This window comes from Felis catus, chromosome C1, assembly GCF_018350175.1.
Source record: "Felis catus isolate Fca126 chromosome C1, F.catus_Fca126_mat1.0, whole genome shotgun sequence".
Classification (NCBI taxonomy): Eukaryota; Metazoa; Chordata; class Mammalia; order Carnivora; family Felidae; genus Felis; species Felis catus.
The window spans coordinates 137355632-137381052 of NC_058375.1; the positions used below are offsets into that span (position 1 = coordinate 137355632).

General features: G+C 35.5%; 2 long non-coding RNA genes across 3 annotated transcripts in view; one reads left to right on the top strand and one right to left on the bottom strand.

Moving 5' to 3' along the window:
- The window catches only part of LOC109502680, a 799154-nt gene that overhangs the window by 270247 nt on the left and 503486 nt on the right, over positions 1 to 25421 (bottom strand). The window lies entirely within an intron of this gene.
- The window catches only part of LOC123379145, an 81126-nt gene continuing 79393 nt past the window's right edge, over positions 23689 to 25421 (top strand). The window contains exon 1 of the long non-coding RNA XR_006583190.1: positions 23689 to 23778. This is a non-coding gene — a long non-coding RNA (uncharacterized LOC123379145). The remainder of the gene's footprint in view (positions 23779 to 25421) is intronic.

A 25421-nucleotide genomic window follows, 5' to 3' on the forward strand; every position in this document is an offset into this window, starting at 1 on the left:
AACTTTACTGGAAATTAGAAGTCATATTCTGAGATGTGGACATCAAGGCTCTACTGTGTTCATCCACATTTAACACTTAGTGGTGCCTCTTATGTATTGCATCTTTATTTGATATACTTACATATTAGGTATGCATTCTATAAAACCCAAGGCATGAGGTTCTCATTCAAAATGGGATTGAGGACTTTAAATAACAGTGGAAAGGCCTAACGTGAATTACTCTTATAATTATAATGTAACTGTTATTGGCAGTCAGAAGCCAAGTGAAATGTGAGGAAAGTAAAACATATGTATCCCTGTTTCACTCTTTCAGTTAAACATTACTGAAAGCATACTTTGTCCAAGACATGGTAGTAGGCACAAAGGACTCAGGGAAGCTGGGACCTAAAAGATCTCAGAATCCAGTGGGGTGACTGAATCTATAATTACGGTTGACTCGGGACAAATACAATGCTAAGGGTAAGAGCATCCTGAGAACATCACGATGGGAGACAGCACACTCCAGGGAAATCTAAGACAGGACATCATCTCAAAGAATGACATCATGTCAAATTAAAGATTTTCATGAAGCCAACTATGAGTTCTCCTAAAGTAATAGAGGATAATTTTTTTCAACGCATACTGTCCTAGTCAACTCAGACTGCCATAGCAAAACCAGGTAGTTTAAAGAACAGAATTTATTTATCACAGTTCTAGAGGCTGGGAAGTCCAAGATCAAAGTGCTGGCTCATTTCATTCCCTGGTAAGGGCCCTCTTCCTGGCTTGCAGGTGGACAGCTTATCACTGTGTCCTCATGATCATCTTCTTATAAGACCACTCCACTCTCATGACCTCATCTAAATCCAATTCCCTCCCAAAGACCCCTTCTGCATCATATTGGCAGTGAGGTCTTGGACACAGGAGTTTCAAGCTGACACATTCAGTCCATAATACCTACTTGATCTCACACAAACGTACTGTGTTTTTATTCGATATCTATGATAATTTCCTTATATGTAAAATGACTATTTTTTTTGCCTCAAATATACACTTGAATCTATGTTGTTCTTATCATCAAATCATTACACTGGATTAATGGATGTCAGAGAAGTTTGTGAGCAGCAGGGTTAGCAAGTATGCTATTTTCCATAACTACATAACTGCCCCAAGACTATCTGAATTGATGGGCAGGTTCTGTCTCCTCCTTGTGAAGAGCAAGTTGATTATATGGCCCGACTGCGGATGTGGCGTTAGTGGGACCTGAACAAACGTGGCTTCGATGTTATTATTTTATTTTGAATCACTTTGACACTCTGAAGGAATCATACCCCATTAAATTTTTTCCTCTATACTGATAAGAAAATTTCCTTTACAGAACTTCTGCCTTTCAAGCACAAGTAGTTGGCAACTGCTTCAAAATCACAGCTGCTCTTTTTTTATAAAGCTGGAAGAACCCAAAATCCAGAAGACAGTCCAAATATATATGAACATAATGCTATAAATTTCAGGATGGTTCTCATATGGTGCAGCATAGTAGGGACGCTTGAGGTCACACATTTTTCTTTTTGTTTCATTATTAAATGTGTCTATCTTTACGTAGACACGCTCATGAAATAACTTCTAAATTATGCATGAGACTATGAGCCTAACATACTCCCATTTGTACCCATTGCTTTTTAATGAATTAAATCAAGTGAATTTTTGGCCTAATGAGAACACTGATGAATACAGTAATAACACTGTTCACAATTTATCAAAACTTTATAAACTATGTGTCAACTATTCTTTTAAGTGTGCATGTATCCTTTCACTTAGTTCTAGCAATAATCTTATTTCTTCCAATAAGGCAGAGAGAGCTAAGTAATTTACCTGAGATCATAATGGTAAAAAGAGGGAAAGGGCATGGACTGAACACAGATAATCTGACAAGACAGATAATTCCCAATCCTCATGCCCAAGGTAAGTAGTTGGTAACTGACTCAAGATCACAGGGTACTCATTCTCTTAAAACTGAAAAGAATCAAGACCTAGAAGAAAGAACAAATACAGTATGAAAATAACGCTATAAATCTCTGGATGATTCTCAAGATATCACACAAAGCCTGAAGCCCTTAAAATTCTGGGAATGCTCTTTAAGAGAAGGGGCATCAAATTATTACTTTTTCATGTTTTTATTTATTTATTTGTTTTTATAAGAGAGAATACACATGTGTATGAGTGAGCAGGGGAGGGGCAGAGAGAGAAAGGGAGAAAGAGAATCCCAAACAGGCTCCATGAGGAGCCTGGAGGGCACCAAATAATGAAGACATAAATATCTATTTAGAATTAAAAAGTACAGCAAAATACCATTTTTTAAAAAAAGATGCAGAATGTGGTAAATAACACAAGATCTTGAAAAAATAAAACTTTTATCACTTCTGGCCAGTTTCTGTAATATATTTTTGGTTTATACTTTCTTTAATCATCTCTTCACATAACTATAATTTCTTAATTATTCTAATTTTGTTATATAGTGAAGAGATAATTAAATTTTTCCTCTATTACGTTTGACTTTTTTAATTGGTAATTTAGAAAAGTTACTTTGAATATCACAACTTATTGTTGGTAAAAGCATGTGAACTTTTAGGATTGTTGTCAAATTTGGGGGAACTTCTGTCAGATTTGTTTTTAAATGTGAGCTGTATATTTGGAGAACATGTCCACAGAATAGTTTCTGATTTTGGAAATTCTGAAGCTTGTTTCTATTCCACTACCTATATTCTCCCAGTGTCAGGTAAGCAGAGAGCTTTATCATTTTGCAATGTCACTTCTGACTGCATTGGATCTTGATTCATGGAGAGTAGGCACAGTGGATGAAGAACATATCTGATTGCTATTCTGCACCAGGATGACTAGCAGAAACCAAACACAGAAATACATGAAGGCAAGATTTAGCAAACTAAAATACAGAATGATATGTTAAAGTTGAATTTCATATGAACAACAGATCATGTTTTTTGGACATACACTAAAAACTTAATCTAACAGATTAATCTAAATTTCAAATTTAACTAGTGTCCTGAATTTTTACTGGCAGCCCTACAGAAACACACCTTTGAAACATATAGACATACCCCCACTAAACCCAAATTAATGTATCTTCAACCACACTTCCCCAAAACAAGGTCCTCAAATGGTCTATAGCCACTTCACCACTGCCTGACAAAGGGGAAGTAGAACAGAGAGGAAACTGGAGAAGAGACAGACAGCAGTTTTAACTAATTATAGTTAAAATGTCCTACTTTTGTAACGTTTTGACCATGTATGTCAATAATGGCCACACAGCATACTGCCTGAGCCACTATGAGTACCATGGATCCATGAAAGTGAAGAGCACTAAACTGTGGCTTAATAAGCTTTGAGGTTAAACTGTTCATTTCGCTAGATCTATTTAAAAACAGTACTACTGGCCCATCTCCAATGGGTATGACTATGCACCAGAACTTCCAAAATGTTCTTCCAACTCAGACTGTGAATTCCAAATTCTTTACTCTCTCTGAGCATTCATATATTCATATTGCAATACATTACTTCATACTTATGTGGTTTTCTGTTTGTTAATTTTTCATTTGATAGAGAAAGAGAGAGAGAGAGAGAGCGAGAGAGAGAGAGAGAGAGAGAGAGAGAGCATGTGAGCAGGAGAGAGGGGCTGGGAAAGAGAGAGACAGAGACAGAGACAGAGAGAGAAGGAGAGAGAGAGAATTTCAAGCAGGCTCCACACTCAGTGAGGAGCCCAATGCAGGGCTCAGTCCCAGAACCCCAGGATCATGACTCAAGTCGAAATCAAGAATCCAGTGCTCAACTGGCTGAACCACCCAGGTGCCCCCATGCTTATTTGTTTTTAATTAAAAGCCTGATTATTTTATCTTCCTTAGCTAAGTATCTACCTACCTAGCTACCCATCTACCTATGTTTTTTCACAACTAGATTTTAAATTCCTCCAAGGTATTGTGAAGGCTTCCCTCCTGCCCTCATCTTATATACTTCCTATGGTTACTTAAATTAAAAAAAAAATCAGTGATAAAAATGAAAAAAAGAATATATTGTGTTGTTTTTGTATAATTAGAAAGTAGCATAATTTGCATCAAAGATATGGCTTCTTGTTTAAGCAACTTGCTGGATTTCTCTTTAGTGTGTGAGATACCTTGGCATGTGATCTTGGAGAACAGGAAAATATAAAGAGAGATTTGAATAATTCTAAATCATTGGAGAAGAAAATCTCTACAAGCAGCCCAGGACAGAAAGGGAGAAAGGGTCAAGGAAGAAGATGTACAGAAGAACTGGGTGAGAAGGGAGAGCCCAAGCTTAATGTGAAGAGGCCAGAGTTGTAAAAAGAGATATAACCAGTAAGATGTTTTCCAAGATAGGAATCTGTAATATATTTTTCTAGGTATCACAATGTTTAATATTGGATTTAAGGATATTTTTTCACTTCCTAAGTTCTTATAGCTCTTTCCTATAAAATATTCTTCAGTCAACATCAAGTGCACACAGTAAATTTGAGCTTGTGGTACTTAAGAAGAATCACAGAGTATGGGAAGTCTACTATAGGGCAAGCTAGATCTGTAAAATAGGAAGTACTGGATTTAATTGCAAAGGTGCTATGTTCTCTGATTTAGCCTAGATGGTGGACTAGCGTCTTGCTTACAAGACCCATAGAATCCATACAGAAATTGATTTTATAGTATTTGAAATGTTGATCTAGAGCCATAGTTTCTACTATTTTTCAAATGGGAAAAATTAATCAATGCATGCTCATTGACTTAGCAAATGTCCATTCTCTCTTCCTACTGCTCTGCCGGTTGGGCGTCTGTCTCAGTTTCTGCTCAGGTCATGATCTCACGGTTTGTGGGTTCAAGCCCCATGTCAGGCTCTGAGCTGACAGGGCAAAGCCTGTTTGAGATTCTCTCTCTCTCTCCCTCTTTCTCTGACCACCACCCCCCCCCGGCCCGTGCCTCAAAATAAACAAATACGTTTTTTAAAAAAATGTTGTCTTTTGTCTCTCTTATATGAATTACTTTGGTAAAGCAGTAAGAAAAAGGTCTTTGCTAGCTGTACGTACCACTGTGAGCAATGTCCACCTCACAGTGCATTTTATTCTCAGCCCTGTTGAGTATCTCTTGTTTTCTCACTGCCCTTTATTTATAGAACTTCCAGCTATATGCCCAACACAGGTAAAATGTCAGGCAATGTAAACCATATTTCCCTGCTGCCCTTTGGCCATAGCATTATAAAGAAAGCACCTTTAATTTATCATGTCCTCCTTGAGTGCCCACAGCTGTTTTACTTAGCAGAGCCCTGTATCCTTCTGTGGAGGGCTTAGAAAATGTGACAAGACTATAAAATGAAAGGGTTGCATGGGGCGATCTCTAAGAATCATTCCAGCTCTAGAATTCTGTGTTGCTGTGACTCCATTCTCCTCAGATAAATGTTCACTGTGTGCAGAGGGAAATGGCCATGCTTTACTAGTCATCCTATATTAAGGACAAGACATTTGGCAATTTGCATAATTTGTGGGGAAATATTTTCAACCTATGCTCTAATATGCTATGTTATAATATTCTAAAGCTGAACTTAAATTTTTTAAAAAGTGAATTTGTAAAATTTAGTATCTGTACTCTTTCTTAAGAATTTTTAATTGATGAAGTAAGGGCTAGGGTAAAGGGGATGTATGGAGGGGTTTCTTAAAGCATTATGTGACACCTAGTGAAAAAGAACATGAAAAGAATAGATATATTTCTAAGAGTAATTTTATATTTATTGCACTTAATTTAACAAATTATTGCAGGAAACACATAGACAGCATTTTCCCAGTAAAATTATTATACTTAAATGAACTTTTGACAATGTATTAATTACAAGGACATGACCACATTTATTCTGCTGATCCAGTAATTACACACATTAAAGAAATATTTATCCACAAACCATGCAGTGTACTTCAAAACAGCATTTATTGCCAAATTACATTTCCTGGATATCTATGCCCTATTTCCAGTTACTAGTAATTTTTTTAATTTTAAGAGGAAGAGAGAAATGATGAGAAATTTGAAAAATACTGTATAAATAAATGCTTACTGATATGAAAAGATTAAAATGCAGACCTTTTTAATCATAGACCTCAGAAAAAAATTGTGAGGCACCTTAACTCATGTTGCCAACAGAAGGAGGATAATAGTAATCATAATATTTCCAATTCCTTTTTTTCCTTGCTTACCTTTAGTAATGAGTAAAAACATAACACATTTTAAATAAAAAATATGACTTCACACAAGATAGTAAGAGGAAAATCACTGTAAATGGCATGTCTTAAAGATTCAAATATGTAATTTGAGAAAAACTTGAAAAGTTTTATGAAATATTGGCAATTGCTTACAATACAATCAGAATCATTCTACCTCTGTAGCAATGCAGATACAAACATGCTCACTTTCATTTTTTTTTTTTAACACAGACATCGGCTTTTTACTAAAAGGAAAAATCCATTTAGATACTCTCTGACCATATATTGATATAGTCTCTGTTCAGTTTAACTAATCTTTTTGAATAATTATAATGTAGCAGATTCTGTGCTAAATAACAAAGACACCAAGATTAATAGGTTAAAAATTACGAAGAGTAAGCAGAATCAATACATTGCTAAGCATCTTCATTATTTTTATGTTTCAAGTTTTATTTAAATTATACTTAGTTAACATATAGTATAATATTAGTTTCAGGAGTAGCATTTAGTGATTCATCACTTACATATGCCACCCCATGCTAATCACAAGTGCCCTCCTTAATACCCATCACCCATTTAGCCTACCCTCCATTCACCTACCCTCCAGCAACCCTCAGTTTGTTCTTTATAGTTAAGAGTCTCTTTTATGGTTTGCCTCCCTCTCATTTTTTTTTCCTTTCCCCTATGTTCATCTGTTTTGTTTCTTAAATTCTACATATGAGAAAAGTCATATGGTATTTGTCTTTTGCTGACTGACTTATTTCACTTAGCATGATACACTCTAGCTCCATCTAGCCCCAACTTGGAGCACTCAAATATATAAAACAATAACAAACATAAAGAAAAATCATTGATAATAATACAATGACAGGAGGGAACTTTAACACCCACTTACAGCAATGGACAGATCATCTAAGGAGAAAATCAACAAAGAAACAATGGTGTGGAATGACACACTGGACCCAATAGATTTAACAGGTACATTCAAAATATTTCATCCTAAAGCAGCAGAATAAAAACTCTTTTCAAGTACACATGGGATATCGTCCAGAATAGATCAAATACTGGGTCACAAATCACCCCTCAACAAGTACAAAAAGACAGAGTATACAATGCATATTTTCAGACCATAATACTCTGAAACTTGAAGTCAACCACTAGAAAAAATTTGGAAAGACCACAAACACATGGAAGTTAAAGAACATCCTACTAAGGAATGGATGGGTTAGCCAGGAAATTAAAGAATACAAAAATGTATAGAAACAAATGAAAATGAAAACATGAAAGTCCAAAACCTTTAGGATGCAGCAAAAGCAGTCATAAGAGGAAGGTATATAGCAATAAACGCCTAAATCAAGAAGCAAAATAAATCTCAAATATAAAATCTAACCTTATCTCTATCTAAAGGAGCTAGAAAAAGAATAGAAAATGAAGCCTAAAGCCAGTAGAAGAAGGGAAACAATAAAGATGAAAACAGAATTCTGGGTGCCTGGGTGGCTCAGTTGGTTAAGCATCCAACCAGTTCAGGTCATGATCTCTTGGTTTGTTGCTTCGAGTGCCATGTCGGGTTCTGTACTGACAGTGCAGAGCCTCGAGCCTGCTTCATTCTGTGGATTCTGTGTCCCTCTCTCTCTCTCTGTCCCTCCTATGCTCACACTCTCTCAAAAATGAATAAATATTAATTTTTTTTAAAATATGAGAGCAGAAATAAATGATACAGAAACAAACAAACAAACAAACCAGTAGAACAGATCAATGAAACCAGGAGCTGATTCTTTCAAAGAATTAATAAAATTGATAAACCCATATTCAGACTTATCAAAAAGAAAAGAGAAAGGACTCAAATACATAAAATCATGAATAAGAGAGGAGAGATCACAACCAACACCACAGAAATACAAATAATTATAAAAGAATATTATGAAAAATTATATGCCAACAAACAGGGCAATCTGGAAGAAATAGATAAATTCCTAAAAACATATAAATTACCAAAACTGGAATAGGAAGCAATAGAAAATTTGAACAGATCCATAACCAGCAAAGAAATTGAATCTGTAATCAAATAATCTCCCAACAAGCAAAAGTCCAGGGCCAGATGGCTTCCCAGGAGAGTTCTATCAATATTTAAAGAGTTAATACCCATTTTTCTCAAGCTTTTCTAAAAAATAGAAATGGAAGAAAAACTTTCAAACTATTCTATGAGGCCAGCATTAACTTGATTCCAAAACCAGACAATGACTGCACTAAAAAAGAAAATTACAGGCCAATATTCCTGATGAACATAGATGCAAATATTCTCAACAAAATATAAGCAAATTGAATCCAACAGTACAATAAAATAATAATTCACCAGACCAAGTGGGATTCATTCTTGGGCTGCAAGGGTAGTTCAATATTCACAAATCAATCACATGATACACCACATTAATAAAAGAAAGGATAAGAACCATATGATCCTCTCAATAGATACAGAAAAGGCATTTGACAAATTACAGTATCCACTCTTGATAAAAACTCTCAACAAAGTAAGGATAGAGGGAATGTACCTCAACATTATAAAGGTCATGTACAAAAGACCCACAACTAATATGACACTCAATGGGGAAACAAGAGATCTTTCATCTACAGTCAGGAACAAGACAGAGACATCCACTCTCACCTTCACTTTGGATGTTGTAAAGGGTAGTTGCAGAAGGGAGGGATGGATATTCCTTCCTTAAGGTCCTATAGTTGGTGGGAGACATAGTGAATTCTGAATTAAAGAACAAACCCATTAAACTTAACCAAAGTGGCTGTCCCCCCGCCTCCAGTGGCATAATTTGTTATGTTTACCAAATAATGGAAACCTATCTCTCTATAAAGGCATCTGGTGCTCTGATAGGAAATTCATCCCATCATGTCTATAGAAGAGCAGGAGATTCCAAACTCTTGGAGCATCCTAAACATAGCACTTAGAGATTTTAAGCCATTGGATATTTTACAGAAAATTGTAGAATCTACCTTAAATTTTCTATAAAATGAAAATCCATAATCTTTTCTATTTCCTTATTCTGGGTGAAAAAGGAGGAAATGTTATTAAAAGCTTAACAGTATGAATATTAATAACAATAAAATAATAAACTAGGAAAACCAATGGAAGATCTATTTTTGAATGCCTCATTTGACTAACATTTTATATGCATTAGGTCATCTAATCCTCACAACTTTTTTTAATGGAGTTAATGGAAATATGTGCATCTAAATAAGATTACAACTGGGGCGCCTGGGTGGCGCAGTCGGTTAAGCGTCCGACTTCAGCCAGGTCACGATCTTACGGTCCGTGAGTTCGAGCCCCGCGTCAGGCTCTGGGCTGACAGCTCGGAGCCTGGAGCCTGTTTCCGATTCTGTGTCTCCCTCTCTCTCTGCCCCTCCCCTGTTCATGCTCTGTCTCTCTCTGTCCCAAAAATAAATAAAAACGTTGAAAAAAAAATAAAAAAAAAATAAGATTACAACTATCATAATATATGGCATGATCTGATTGAGTTTGAAGGGATCCTTAAAACATGAAAAAACTACAACATGTTTTTTTTCCATATTTACCATTTTGATAAATTAGAATACATCATCAAATTCATGTCTATACTTAATGGGTCAGTGTATCTACTCCTCCTAAATTCCTTATCAATTCCTAAAAGCAATACATGTATCTTAGGACTGAGAAAGTAGCAGAGAGCTCTTTCTCAATTACATGTAAGAGAGACAGACATGCAGTATTTTATATGATTGAGGTCAACATTTGCAATTATTTTGCAATTACTTTGCTTATTGCATCAAACTCTTTCAATGTTAGGAGACATATCACTTTATTTGTTTGTGATGAGATTGCATCAGCACAAGGCAGAAGACAAAAGTACATATGAATGAGAAGATGAAAAAGCCCACATACAGAACAGGATACCTCAATTTTGTTTCTTTCTGCTGTGGGTACAGAGGTAAATTTGGGATACATGATCTCTAAAGTACTTTTTAGCTCTAAATCCAATGAAGATATGTCATAAAGTACAAAACGCTGCTTAAATACAAGCACCCCTATCTTTTAAAAGCTAACTTGTAGATGTAAGATACAAGAATAGTGTATACTTTAAGCAGTATAGACAATTCCTGCTATAAAACTTAAAGTATTATTCTTACTAAAACCCAGAAGTAGGATTATAAAAATATGTCTTAAAAAATATTTGTACGCAGGGGACCTGTGTGGCTCAGTCAGTTAAGCATCTGACTCTTGATTTCAGCTCAAGTTATGGTCTCACAGATCATGAGTTTAAACCCATGTGGGGCTCTGCACTGACAGTGCAGAGCCTGCTTTGGATTCTCTCCCTCTCTCTCTGCCCCTGCCCTGCACGCTCTCTCTCTCTCTCTCTCTCTCTCTCTCTCTCTCTCTCTCTCTCTCTCTCAAAATAAATAAATAGCATTTAAAAAATATTTCTAGGCTTTATATATATATATATATATATATATATATATATATATATGTGTGTGTGTGTGTGATATATATATGTGTGTGTGTGCATGTGTGTCCGTGTGTGTATTTGTAGATATATAATAGAGATGTTTACATATTTGTAAGCACAATAGAGATGTTCTTGCCTTGAGGTAGAATAAAATAGGGGAACAAAGGAGAAAAGTAAAGGGGCTCTCATGTACAGAACCCTGTTTATTAAGATTAGAACAACCCCCCCCATGCCATGACAACCACCAAATCTAATTAGAATGCCTTCATTGTATTTCTGCCTGAACTACTATTTAATGTTTCTAATGGTAGCAGTGATTGAGAAATAATATGAATTAAAGCATGTTAGATCAAATAGATAAATGTAGGTAAGACTACAAAGGGAAATGAAAGATTGATATAAATTATATTCATTTATTTTTAAATGCTTCATTTTGATAACCTACTTTCTGCAAGATTATGTGTAGTTGGGCACCTAGGAAAAAGCAAGATTTTAAAAGCTGTTTTACAGCCTATTTCTTCTTTATGTAACAAATTATACATTTATTGTTCTTGAGTCACAACTACTAATATTCTTGGCTTCCAAAGCACTTTGAAAAATTCAGTGACAAATGCTTGGCATTGACTTCATACACCAAAGTCTTCACTATCTGCCTAAAATCTATTTTTGTGGGGTTTGTGGTTTAGCAATTTAGGCTTCCACATCTGGATATGTCCCAAGAATTGGAGAATGTGGCCATTAGAAAAAAAAACTCCCAGCAAAAAATCCTTCTTCTGTGCAGTTAGATTAGAAAGATGTGCTTCCCTTAGAAAAAAAAATGTGTTAACTTATGGAGGTCTGGATCAATGATTCCTCCTTTCTATCAGTTACTTCTCATCATCCATGACATCCAAGAACAATAGGATTTTAATAAGAAATTGATCACTAATTATACACTACTACAGACACAAAAGGAAGCACATTAATAGATGTTTAATAATTACTAGATGTTTAAAATCTGATAAAATTGAATAGCAATTCTTGAAAAAAGAAACATTATGAAATACTGGGCACAAATTTTGTCTGAAATCCATGGCCCACACTCTCCTGATTGGTGAAACTCTAAAACCAAAAACAAACAGATTTATGATTTGGAAATTCTGATCACAGGGACAAATCATGAAATGTTAATAAGAAGTAGAAATATTGGAAAGAATGATGAAATCTTATGGGTTTTTTTTCAATAACTTTTCTGCACATCAACAATAACTAGTTAAGGGGTAACAACAGGAAAAAAATAAAGCTAAAGTAGAAAAATTTAATAAATAAAATTATTCCAAGAATAATTTTAATAATGTTTGCATAGAACCAATATTAAAAAAATATTTTGTAAAGATACTAACAAGTATGTATGTTTTAAAATGTTTATTTTGAGAGAGAGAAAGCAAGCATGAGTGGCAGAAGGGCAGAGAGAGGGAGAGAGAGAGAATCCCAGGCAGGCTCCAAACTCCATCTCATCAACCATGAGATCATGACTTGAACCAAAATCAAGAATCAGACACTTAACTGACTGAGCCAGGCACACCCAACAAGTATATTTTAATAGAAAACAGAATCCTGGGGCGCCTGGTTGGCTCAGTCAGTGGAGCATCCAACTTCAGCTCAGGTCATGATCTCACAGTTCATGGGTTCAAGCCCCGCATCAGGCTCTGTGCTGACAGCTAAGAGCCTGGAGCCTGTTTTGGATTCTGTGTCTCCCTCTCTCTCTGCCCCTCCCCCACTCACGCTCTGTCTCCCTCTGTCTCAAAAATAAACATTAAAAAAAATGTAAAAAAAACATTTAAAAAGAAAATAGAATCTAGATTTTTCTAAATCTTAGAAAAAATAATTATAAACATAACAATTCTTCTCAAGATTTATTGGTTCCATGTGATAGGAATTATAATCTTAATGGGCCTGTTTTAATGGGCCTACAATTCACATAAAATAGAAATAAAATGTATTTGTGTGTATGTGTAGGGTAATGTGTGTCAATGTAAAGAGGTATATACTCTATACAGTTAAGGTAATTGCAACAGCAAAGTAATAAATCAAGAATCAAAAGACAAATTGTTTGCCATTATGCCCTAAAGAATGCTAAAGAAGCAAAGTCAGCTTAATCACGTTTGAAATATGAGAAACTCTAATGAAAATGCCAAGAATTAATTAAGTATTAAACAGAATAGCTAGGTATTCTCCTCCAAACTCTTCCTTTTATTAAATAAATGGACTTTGAATTCTCTCACAATAATTGTGTTAAAAAATGTAATAATAATAAGGGATAGACTTAAATGAAATAAATCCTGGCATGTTTAGAGTGGTTATCTCAAGGCTGGAAGATTAAGAAGTAGATTATGTTTATGTCATTCTTTACATATGCTCTTGCATTCTACAAATGTTTTCCAATGATTATGTTTTCTTCTTATTAAAATAGGAAAGAAAAGAGAGATTGAGAGAGAGGAAGGAAGGAAGGAAGGAAGGAAGGAAGGAAGGAAGGAAGGAAGGAAGGAAGGGAGGGAGGGAGGGAGGAAGGGAGGGAGGGAGGGAGCTGTTGGGGAGGAACTACCTTGAAAAATTCCCTTTATAAACTTGTGTCACCTAGCTGAACTGGCCATTCACTGATAACTTACAGAGCTATAATATACTATGTTCTAATCCCAAAATGAAGGATGTATTTGAAATCCTGGTCTTTGGTATTCTGAGCATTATTATTATTACATGATCCCACATTGATATGCTGCAGGTAGTGTCCTCTGTAACAAGTTCTATGATTATGGGAAATTTATTTAAATCTTCCGGATTTCCATATTTTCATCCTTAAAATGACTGAAGTGACAGACCATTTCTAACAGAGTATGGACTTGCTTTTTATCTTTTCTAAAATAACTATGACTGCTACCAATAACTTAGATATTGCTGCTGATGCTGTTAAAGACAGCGATGATGATGAAAACTACCCTTTACTGAGCATTTACTATGGGTCAGACACTGTTGTAAGCAATTTTACAAAATTAACTCATTTAATAAGTACAACAACTATTTTACAGATTGGAAAACTTGGCCTCATTTCTTCTATGCTACTAAGTGGTAGAGCAAAGATATGATCCTAAATAATTTTTCTCTAAAGTCCAAACTCGAGAGCAAGCCCTAATCAATGACATTGGCCCTAGGCTTGTATCAGGTTTTCTGGCTCTTGTTTTATGGCACCTGCACACATAATAAAGTTAACAGAGAAACTGCACTCATTGATTCACTTCCAATGAATTGCAAATACAAACCCAGTCAAGTGGATTTCCTGAGTCTATTTTTTTAACTAAATTACCTAAATAGCTAAATAATTTCTCAGAATACTGGAACATTGATCACTAAGCATAATTGTAAGTTTATATAGTTTTGTTGTTGTTGTTGTTTTACCTTTATATACTATAGAAAGGCTGTAGCTTTGTTCAAGATAATGAAAGTGCTCCTATCTGACACCTTTAGCAGGAGAACCTACTGTGTAGAAAGGCATGATTTGTGTGCTCAGGCTCTCTGTTGGTCTGCTAAAATGCTGTCAGTTGCCAGACATTCTCAAGTATCTGTGCCTTGATTGTGAAATAGCAGTTATTTACATTGGTTAAAAGTAATAATTAATATAAGTGGTTGAAGCTACACTGACAGCAATAATGACCAAACTGTGTGCATGTGTGTGTGTGATTTTGTTTTACAAGAAGGAACAATAATTTTATCCTGAAACTGGACCAAAAGTGGATCAAAATTCTTAAAACTTTTTAAGGATCCCAAAAGCCTTCATTTACGGGAATTATAACTTTCAACACTTAACTTATTACATATTAAAAGTGAAAAATTATTAAAATTTATGTTTATTCAATCATTTGTAAATAACAATGATGAACGCACTGCCTGTTAACATAACATATCTTGGTATTGTTTTGAAAATAGCTTTCACCTCTCAGACCCCTGAGCAGGAACCACTGTCCTCACAAGTAAAATGTCAGCTTATTTTAGACTATGAAAGAGAAAGCTTGGAAAGTAAATTTTATTTGTCTTGGTATATAATACCTAGGTCTATAAAAAAAAGTGACAAAAGATGTTAATTTTGTCAAAGTTCACTTAATTTTATAAGCTAACATCCTTGGTTTACTGACCAATCCCTTTCAAATGTTATTTTTTACCTGCTTTAACTAATGTGCCTCAAAAGCAAAGATCCCATATTTCACCAGAATACTTTTCTGTGCTTTATGCTGAATTAATTATGCCCTTTGCTATTAAAGAAAAAAAGAAAAAAGTTTCCTCACTTATGAAAGATCTAGAGTTCTTTATAATCACATTACCAGCCATATTTATTTTGTTAAATGTTTTCTTGTCAATGTGATTAAATAGGTAGCCCAGTGCTGTCTCTTCAGGCACCAATAATACTATCCTATTAAGTGTCCAAATTTCTTCTGATAAATATTTTGAGTTTGTCTTCCTCAAATCAAATCCTAAATATGTAAAACAAATAAAAACTTCAGCATTATTCCAGAGTCCATTAGAAAATTGCAAAGTATTTATTCTTTCACCTTACAAAAAAGAAAAATGCTAGCAAGAATTAGAAAGTTTGTTTGCTGGGCTATTATTTTAAGTGTTGGGTGGGAAAATCTGTCAAATCAAAAGAGACCAGCCACTTGCCTATGTTAAATTTGTGTATAAATTATTATTAATGTATATATTTTACAAACTGTATGTATTTTACAAATTCATATGAATTCCCTAGAGATGGGTCAATGTTATTGCTGGCTATCACTATGTTTTACCTGAAGAAATGATGTCAAAATTCTTCTAAAATATTCTCTACCATTTAGGAGAACCCTGATCCCCTCCATTCTGATATTTTGTATTACATTAATAAATAAACCACAGCCATTAAATCTCTGTCGTCTAAAATGAGATGTTCATTTAGCACTTGCACCAAGGCTCTGGTACAAGCTTTAGGTTAGAGTTGTGTCTTCAAACGAGGATAGTCCCAGAGCCTTTTGGGAAATGACTGTATCAGGTACTTCATACTTTTAGGATTTCTAAGCTCAAATCAACAATAAAACTTTTACATTGTATCAGTGGACTGAAGCTTTTCAGAACTCATTTTAATATGGAAACAAACAGCTTTATGAAACAGACTGTTAACCAAAGATCCAGCAGAGGAAGACTCGATTACATACCACTGAATGAGCTGATAAGGGACATTTTATTGTGTTTATCTGTCTGGAATATGGTTGATGTTGTTTCAATGTCAAAATTTACTGGATACAAAATGATGCCTTTTGTCTTTGTACTTAAGTGATCTTGAACCCACTTTTATATGCTTTTATGAACTAAAATAAAATATTTTAAAATTATATCTGACCCCTACTGATCTCCAGAATTTCTTACTTAATCTTCTTACCTTTTATTATATTGGCAATATAATTATGTATTTAGGATCAGTGAAAATCAGTCCTACACTTACCAGGACAGAATTGAGAGAAATCAATTGTACAACCAAGACCCTGTCTGGAATATTATATTTGAGAATTATGCTCATTTAATCAGGTAGGACAAGGCGCTTTTAAGAAACAAAAAAAGATTAATTCATGTTTAGAGCCAATGCCAACAAAATCCTCTCAGGGGAAGTGATCTGGTACCTGGTTTATCCAGTACTTGGTCTGAAATGGACCCAGGCTTACAGGGATTTTCTTTAAAAAGTCGCTTCATGATAAACCATGAATACTAGCAAATTTGGAGAAATTACAAAGGGAGGCATCCATCAAAATTTACAGGTATAGCTGGTAAAATCTAGTGGAATTTCTTGGGCTTAGCATTCTTGCCTTGGGAGAATAAATTATACAGGCTTTTAAAAATCTGAGATTCCTTATAAAAACTTCCAGAGAGAATTTAATTTATGGCTTTAGTAATCTCAATATCTTAATTTTATTACCTCAAGGAATAATCTTTGAGATTTTATGATCAAACTAGGGGACTTGGTCAAGAAAACTTGTGAGACTTTAAAAGAGGCATAAAAGATCACTGGATATCACGCAAGAGCACTGCTTAAGATGACATGCACCTTTCATTGTGTTTGACTCATTTCATAATTTAGCAAATTGCGGAAAACAAAGAGTAATGCAAATAACTCATGTCCACAGAAATACAAACAAATTTCATCCAGTGGAGGGCAATTCATTGTTGCTCCATGGATACTGTTCAGATTCACATCAACTGGTAAATTCATTTCAGCATTCCTCAACACACAAACATATACGCATGTGTATAATGTGTTCTTTGAAATCTCTTCTGAACTAGTGATAATATCTTGCTAATTCCCTCATTAATTAATTAGTTAAATAAAATCTTAAAGATGTACCCACTAAAACATATGCAACAACTTTAGAGATCATTTATCCAGATGACCGTAGGAGGCAGGAGAGAATGGGGTATATTTTAGAAGATAAAATGACATGTGTAAAACCCCTATAGCAGGAGAGAACAAGATCTTATTCAAGAAACTAGAAGAAGGGCGGGTACTTAGGACAAAAAATATAAGATAAGTCTGGAAAGGATAGGCAAGATCCTAACATGTTGGAAATGGCAGGCTGTATTTAAGAATTCCTATTTTCATTTGAATTGAAAATTCAATTCTCAAAAAAAAAAAAAAGGAAGAAATCCATTAAAGTGCTTTAAGGTAGACATGGGGAGATGGATTTTAGATAATTAGATTTGATTTCAAAAAGATGGCTTTCTACATAAAATTATGAAAAATGGCCTGGAAAGGAGACTGTAGAAGCAGGTTGTTATAGAATAAGTGAGCTATAATAGAAGCTTGAAAAAGAGTGGTGATAGTGGAGATAGAAATGGGTTAATTTGAGAGATATTCCTAAGGAAAACAATTAACAAAGACAAAAAAACAAACTTAATGTCCATCAATGGATGAATGGATAAAGAAAATGTGGTACGTATAAATAGTGGAATATTATTTAGCCATAGGTAACAGAGGGCAGGCAAAATTGGTGGGCAAAAGTTACAAGCTTCCAGTTATAAAATAAATAAGTCACAGGGATGTAATGTACAATATGATAACTATACTTAACAATACTGTATTGCATATGTGTAAGTTGCTGAGTGGATTTTAAAAGTTCCCATAAAATAGAGGCGCCTGGGTGGCTCAGCCGGGGGGCATCTGACTTTGGCTAAGGTCATTATCTCACAGTTGGTGGCGTTGAGCCCCACATCCGGCTCTGTGCTAACTCAGAGCCTGGAGCCTACTTTGGATTCTCCCTCTTTCTGTCTACTCATGCTCTGTCTCTGTCTCTCAAAAGTAAATAAAAATGTAAAACAAAACAAAACAGTTCTCATAAAATACATTGTAACTAGGTAGGATGATACATATTAACTATTCTTACTATGGTGATCATTGCATATTAAGTACAAATATTGAACTGTTTCGTTGTATACCTCAAATTAATATGATAGGTCAATTATATCTAATTAAAAAACTAAAAAATCCACTCACTATTATTTTTTCTAGTTTTGATATTAATATACTCAAATTTTCTTTACAGAATAATCCACTGATAAACGAGGACATTTGTTCATTTAGTACTTGAGGAATATTGTGTAATTTCCAATATATATAAGTATACTTGGATATACATGATTTAACTTAGTTTTGGAAGTGTCTTTGATTCAATGTGTGTTTGTTTGATAGGGAAGGAATAGGAAAAAGAGAAACAACTGGCAGGGGTGCCTGAGTGGTTCAGTTGGGTTACACAACTCACTGCTGATGTCAGCTCAGCTCTTGATCTCAGGCCAAGAGCGATATTGGTCTCCCCAGTGGGCATGCAGCCTACTTAAAAAAAGAAAAAAGAAGAAGAAAAGAAAAACAGAATTGGCAAATTACCTGGCAATGTTTTTTTTGTTTGTTTGTTTGTTTTTTGTTTTTTAAGGATTGAAGCATTTACAAGCTTTTTCTATCAACCAGCAGAAAATATACATTTATCAGAATATGGAAATGATGTGAATTGTCTTTTTACTTTCTAATGATGGTGTTTGTGGAGGGAGGTGAGTGGGGACATGGTGCTGACATTAGTGGGACTTCCAGTCAGTCACAGAGAAAGAAAACAGGCTCCAGTTTCATGTAACTGAAGAAGGTGAGGCTGGGAAAGTTGTGTTTCTGAGCCATGAACACAGCATTACCCACTGCACAGGAGCTTGAGGTAGGAACACAGCTGGCAGCTTCACTCACCTCTGCCACCACCACTTGGAATCATTATTGAAAAAAAAAAAACAAAACAAAACAAACTGAAGAACTCACAAATGTATTTTTTTTAGAAAGATAAATCTTGAGAAAGATTTCACCCTCTATATGTAGAAAATATTTTCATCCCAATTTCCAATATTTCCATGCAAGAGACTGCCTTGGCATTTACAGAGTTCTCAAGGTATGTCAAGAGATTAGGGCTAGAAGGATTGTGTTTATTCAGTTAGGGGAATGGCAATGAGCATAAGAGAGAGAATATTTCAACTGATCTGCGTCATGCTTTGAATTAAGAATTCTGTGTCTACAGGGTTAAGTATGAAAATACATGTGCTTACCAGAGATTCTAATTCAAAATTTACTTCTAAGGATTTTTGTGATACCTTTTTTATTAAAAGATGTTATTACTCCCATAGATTGTTTATTACTTACATGAAGCAGAAGGCAACTTTATAATTGAGGAATCTTACAGATAACCACCTTAACTGATCATTCAATTTTCCCCACAATGGGACAAACTGAGATTTCTCCCCCTAACTGATGAACTGAGAAGGGGCACATCATCTAAGTAGTGATCCCATTAAAACATATTTAACTAGAATCTAAGTCATGAGGAAAACATCAGATAAATCCAAATTGAAAGATAATAGGTCTGGAGTTTTAAAATATCAATGTTATTTTGAAAATGCTGGAAAAATGGGACACCTGGGTGGCTCAGTCAGTTAAGCATCTGACTTCAGTTCACGTCACGATCTCACGGTTCTCTGGGTTTGAGTGCCACCCCCCCCCCGCCCCTCGTTGGGCTCTGTGCTGACAGCTTGTGGAACCTGGAGACTTCTTCATATTCTGTGTTTCTCTGTCTCTGCTCCTCCCCCACCCACATTCTGTCTCTCTCTCAAAAATAAATAAACATTTAAAACTTTTTTTAAAAAAAGAAAATGGTGAGAATCCGTAAATGCAATGTGTGATCTTGGTTTGCACCTTGGAATAAAAACAAAACAAAAAATTTAAAACTACAAAGAAACAACAACAAAAGCAGTTACAAGGACATTATTAGATAACGGGGAGGAAACTGAATAGGAGATACATTTTGGATTACATAATTGAATCAATGTTAAATTCCGTATTTTAATATATGTGGTTATGTAGAAGAATATTCTTGTTCTGAGGAGATGCAGGCTAAGTCAGTTTGGGGTGACATGACAGGGTGAAAGGAAGATCCTGTGGCAAAGCATTAAAAACTGAAAAACTTTGGTGAAGAGTTTCTATGCGCTCATTGTGCCATTCTTTCAACTCTCCCATAGGTTTGAAATTTTTTGAGCACTAACTTGGGAAAATAAAATAGCTAACCCGTTATGTTTCTGGTGCATAGTTGTTAGATAAAAATCAGTGCCAGGTGATTTTATGCAGTTTTAGATACATTGTTTACTCTCAAAACAAACCTAAAAGCTTCATGCTTCTTTACAGATGATAAAATGGAAGCTCTAAGCAAGCAAAAGCTGCAAGTCAGTTCTACATCTCTGGACTCCAATGCCATTGATCTGTACACTATTCAGAAGATAGGCTATGAGTCGGCAAAGATCCTCACAAACACAGTGAAATTCATACCCATGAACTTCACTTCTAAAAACCAGAGAATGGGGCACCTGGGTGGCTCAGTCGGTTAAGCGTCCGACTTCAGCTCAGGTCACGATCTCGCGGTCCGCGAGTTCGAGCCCCACGTCGGGCTCTGGGCTGATGGCTCGGAGCCTGGAGCCTGTTTCCGATTCTGTGTCTCCCTCTCTCTCTGCCCCTCCCCTGTTCATGCTGTGTCTGTCTCTGTCTCAAAAATAAATAAATGTTAAAATAAATAAATAAATAAATAAATAAATAAATAAATAAATAAATAAAAATAAAAACCAGAGAATGTCCTCAAAGAAAAAAACTTGGGTTTCATGCCCACGTCTTTTTCTATTGCCCAATTCATCATTTTTACTGTTTTAAAAAACAGCACTCCTCAAGCTCTTTTTACATAAACAATAAATATCCTTCTTAACATCTGACTCAGTTCCTCCCAGAATTCTTAACGGCATTTTTCCTTAAGTCCTCAACTTCAAGTTTCCTAGTGAGTTTATCTACGAAAATATCAAACAACACTTTTTTCCAGTTTAAACTTCTCTGTGGCCTACCTAATTGATTTCTCGAACGCAGCTAACAGCCACGTAACCTCTTGTGTCCACCCTGCAGTTATTATTGTGTTATCCATATAGGCCTTCCCTAGGGGGCTGCTCCACCACTAACATGAGACCTCACCATTCTCTTTCCCAAGGATTTGCTGTACACAGCCATCGGCACGACAGAAGTCAGCGCTGTGCAGCCCGCTGGCAGAATGCTTTGTTGCTGCTTTTTTCTTGCCATTTTGTAAATTCTACTATAAAACTGATATATGTAATATCATCATTTTTTTTTTTACTATTTTCAGCATGATGCTAGTATTTGTGTGTGTGTGTGTGTGTGTGTGTGTGTGTGTTTCTTCCTCTTCTTTTGCTTTTTCTTTTAGGACTTATTCTGAAATAAGTTTCTTTAATTTTTTTAATGTTTATTTATTTTTGAGAGAAAGAGCATGAGCGGGAGAGGGGCAGAAAGAGAGGAAGAAGACACAGAATCCAAAGCAGGCTCCAGGCTCTGGGCTGTCAGCACAGAGCCAGATGTGGGGCTTGAACTCACGAACCGTGAGATTATGACCTGGGTCTAAGTCAGACGTTTAACCGACTGAGCCACCCAGGTGCCCTGAAATAAGTTTCTGAAATACAAAGCAGATAGAACACAAATAGCTTTCTAAATTAACTTTCAAAAAAATTTTTTTTAATGTTTGTTTATTTTTGAGAGAGAGAGAGAGAGAGAGAGAGAGAGAGAGAGCACGAGTGGAGTTGAGAGAGAAAGAGAGAATCTGAAGCAGGTTCCACACTGCCAGCACAAAGACACACATGGGGCTCTAACCCATGAACCATGGTATGACCTGAGCCACAATCATGAGTCAGATGCTCAACCAACTAAGCCACCCAGGTGTCCTTAAATTTACTCTTTTTTAAAATAGAGGATTCAGCTTGAACATCACATGATTTCAGAATTCAAGGCTATCTACATTTATCTGAAGACCAGGTCAAATGGGCTCATTATAAGTCAATGTGGATGGACTGTTTGATGTGTGGCTATGAGAATAGGGAACATCTTAAAGGAAAAGAGTAGAGTTGATTCAAAAACAGAAGCTGTGTCTTCCAAGAGTGACTCACAGAATAGATGATATGGCTCACCCCCATCTCCCCTGGCCCATCTCCTGTGAACTCAGGCCTGACCCTTGAGAGAGCAGTACAGTAAATGGATAGAAGTCATTTCTCCATAATTCCCGTGGATACCGAGTGCTGCCTCAGCACTGGGGAAGTGCTACTGGCTGAAGCTAAGTTGGCAATAGCGAATGAATGAGATATTGATGATGACCACAGTATCCTTGCCTAATAGCAGCTATTCTGGAGACAGCATAATCTCTTTAGGGCAAAAAATGTACACCACTGGCCAAGGTATCCATGATTTTGGCCTTAGGGAATAGCAGCTTTCATTTGGCTTCTATGAGTTTAAACAGCATCAGTGGAAACATATGCAGATATTAGTGTGATCCTTTTAGTTACTGGCAGTTAATGGAAGCATCATCACAATGGACCAGTAGAGGAAAAAAGAAAAAAAAATTGCATTCCATATTCTGGCAGAAAGAGCAGTTCCCAGAGTACATACGAGGTCCCTGTGGACGTCCCAACAATGAACTTAGAGAGAATTAGAACTTCCAGAATTCCTACATACTGAATAGAGGCCTGGGGGTGGGGGGCAGTCTGATATAGAAATAGTATGGTTGACCTCAACTTTCATCCTATTATTACCTCAAGTTGGGTACAGATATAAATGTTAAGCTGTTTTTTACCAGAAAAGGGAAAAACAACAACAACATATTTTAATGGATGCCTGACACAATGCTGTTTTAACTTATACTTTCTTCTTGACTAATAATTGAAATCATACCTTCCTGTGAAGAAATTCTTAGAAATAGCACAAAATGAAACCAATCATCAAAAATCTGGGATCCTGAAGATTTGGGGATAGAACAGAAGAAAATATAAAACACAGTAAGGACAAAATTTACTATGAACTGATGAATTTGGTTTTAGATACACCAAATGTAATGGCAACATGCTATTTATTAATATATTAAATAATCAGGCAAATAATGTAGAGACCTATGAAATGGTAGATGCTACTTGAACAGAAGGAAAGAAGTATCCCCAGCATTTACAGCTAGGAAAAGATGCATTGTTACTGAAATAATAACGATGTACTGGCTCCGTTCCATAGGTAATAAAATCTACCCAGGCATCCATTCACATCAAGGGCCTCATAAAGATACAGTGACCATGAACACCCCAAAAGACCACCAGAAACACTTGCTGGTGAAACAAAGAGACTAGCAAATGGAGAAGAATGCCACCTTGACACAGGAGAATGGTAGCTGTAAGGTTTTTGTTCATAGACTGAATGATTCTAGGGTCCATCCTGAAGACAGGCCCTAACTGAGAGGGTCAGGGTTTATGACATCAGAGCTATGGGTCACAAGCACAGAGGCCTGGGTGCTGATGCGTAAGCCGTCAATCTTGAAAAATAAGCTGCTTACTTGGTTCACATTACAGGTTTCCTCCTCTATTTGAAAGTAGAGAGTTCCTCTGAAACCTTTTGTAAGTAAAAACGCCATAAAATAGAGAGTATTCCCTCACTTTCTAAAGGTTTACATCACACCGCTTCACTTTTAGGAAAGATCTACATTAGTGCCCGTCTGTGCTAACCAAAAGAAATCTAAAAAGGATTTTTAATTTTACAAAACAAAGCTGCTACCATACTAACATAAGTTCCTATCTACGAACATAATATATTTCACCCATTTATTCAGTTTTCCTCTATAACTTTAAGGATATTTTGTCATTTAAAAAATAATTTGCATGTTTATTTTCATATTTATTTTATATATTTAATTTTTTTATATATAGTTAGCTTTTCCGATTTTGCTATTTCTTTAGATAGGAACTCACTTTTTCCTTTAATATTTTCTACCTATACATTCTTGATGTTTAGAAAAGGTACTAATTTTAACTTTGATCTTGTTTCAGTTATCTCATTGAACTTTTGTGTCTCTTCTAGTTGTTTTTATGTTATCGAGGGAGTTTACTATACTACCTGGAAGTATTAGTACATCATCTAGAAATAATGATGGTGTCATTCTTCTTTAACACTTTCTCATCCTAATTTGTCTTCTTGATGTTGAACTTCCAAGACAGTGCTCAAGAGTATCAGGAACAAGGGACTTATTAACATCTAGATTATTAACTATCTGCATCTTTTCCCTACCTTCTCTCTTCCCATAATGTAAGAACTTCATTAACTAATTTTCATTTTCCTTCCTCCACTTGCCATCACCCATGTTTAATTCAGAGTTTTGCATTGAGAAAAATCATTTTATCATTATGCACCAGAAAAGTATTAGTCATAGTTATGTATTTGCTCTTTTCTAGTTTTTTTTCTCAACCTTCTTTCTCATGCTCTCTATGCTTTTTAATTATTATCCTTATTATTTTGTCTGAGTCCCACCTTTAGACTTTCTTTCAGGCACAGCTTTGTACAATGAAATTATCGGAGTCTTCACATTTCTGGAAATGTCCGTTTTGCTGTGACATTTAATGTTAGTTCGACTACATACAGGATCCTAAGTCTAAAATCATTGTCTCTGCAGACTTTGAAGACATTGCCATTGAGAATTATTCTCTGATTCTTTTTCATTTATACAGATTTAATCTCATCTATGCTTATCCCCCCCACACACACACATACACAAATATCTATAAAAATAGTAGGTACATTTGCATCTTTCTTTGAGAATTTCTTTATTTTCTAACTTGATTTTCTTTGCCATCCTCAAACCCCTCTAATTTTCCAACAGTAGACATTAACAGAAAAACCTCTCAGAAATGTAAGGACACTTGGAAGTTACATCGAAGCAAAAGTTAGAGTTCCAGATGTCAGCTGCAAAGGAATAACTTAAGTCAGTAAGAAGTGTTGTCTTGAGTGAAGGGATGAGAAGAGCTGAGAGCCAAATGTTGAATCTGGGGACAATCCCATAGCTGGGGAGAAAACAGCTTTACTTTATACATGTATTGGTAGCTGATAATCTTTTTCTCCTCTATCCCATCAATATAATAATATCCATGTTTGGCTGATCAGGTGAGAAATCCTCTGTAACCAGAAGTACATTGTGTTTGTTTATCTAGCAGCTCATTTTCTCTGAAATCCTTGTTTTATCAACAGCTCTGAGAAGTGATATTGAAGC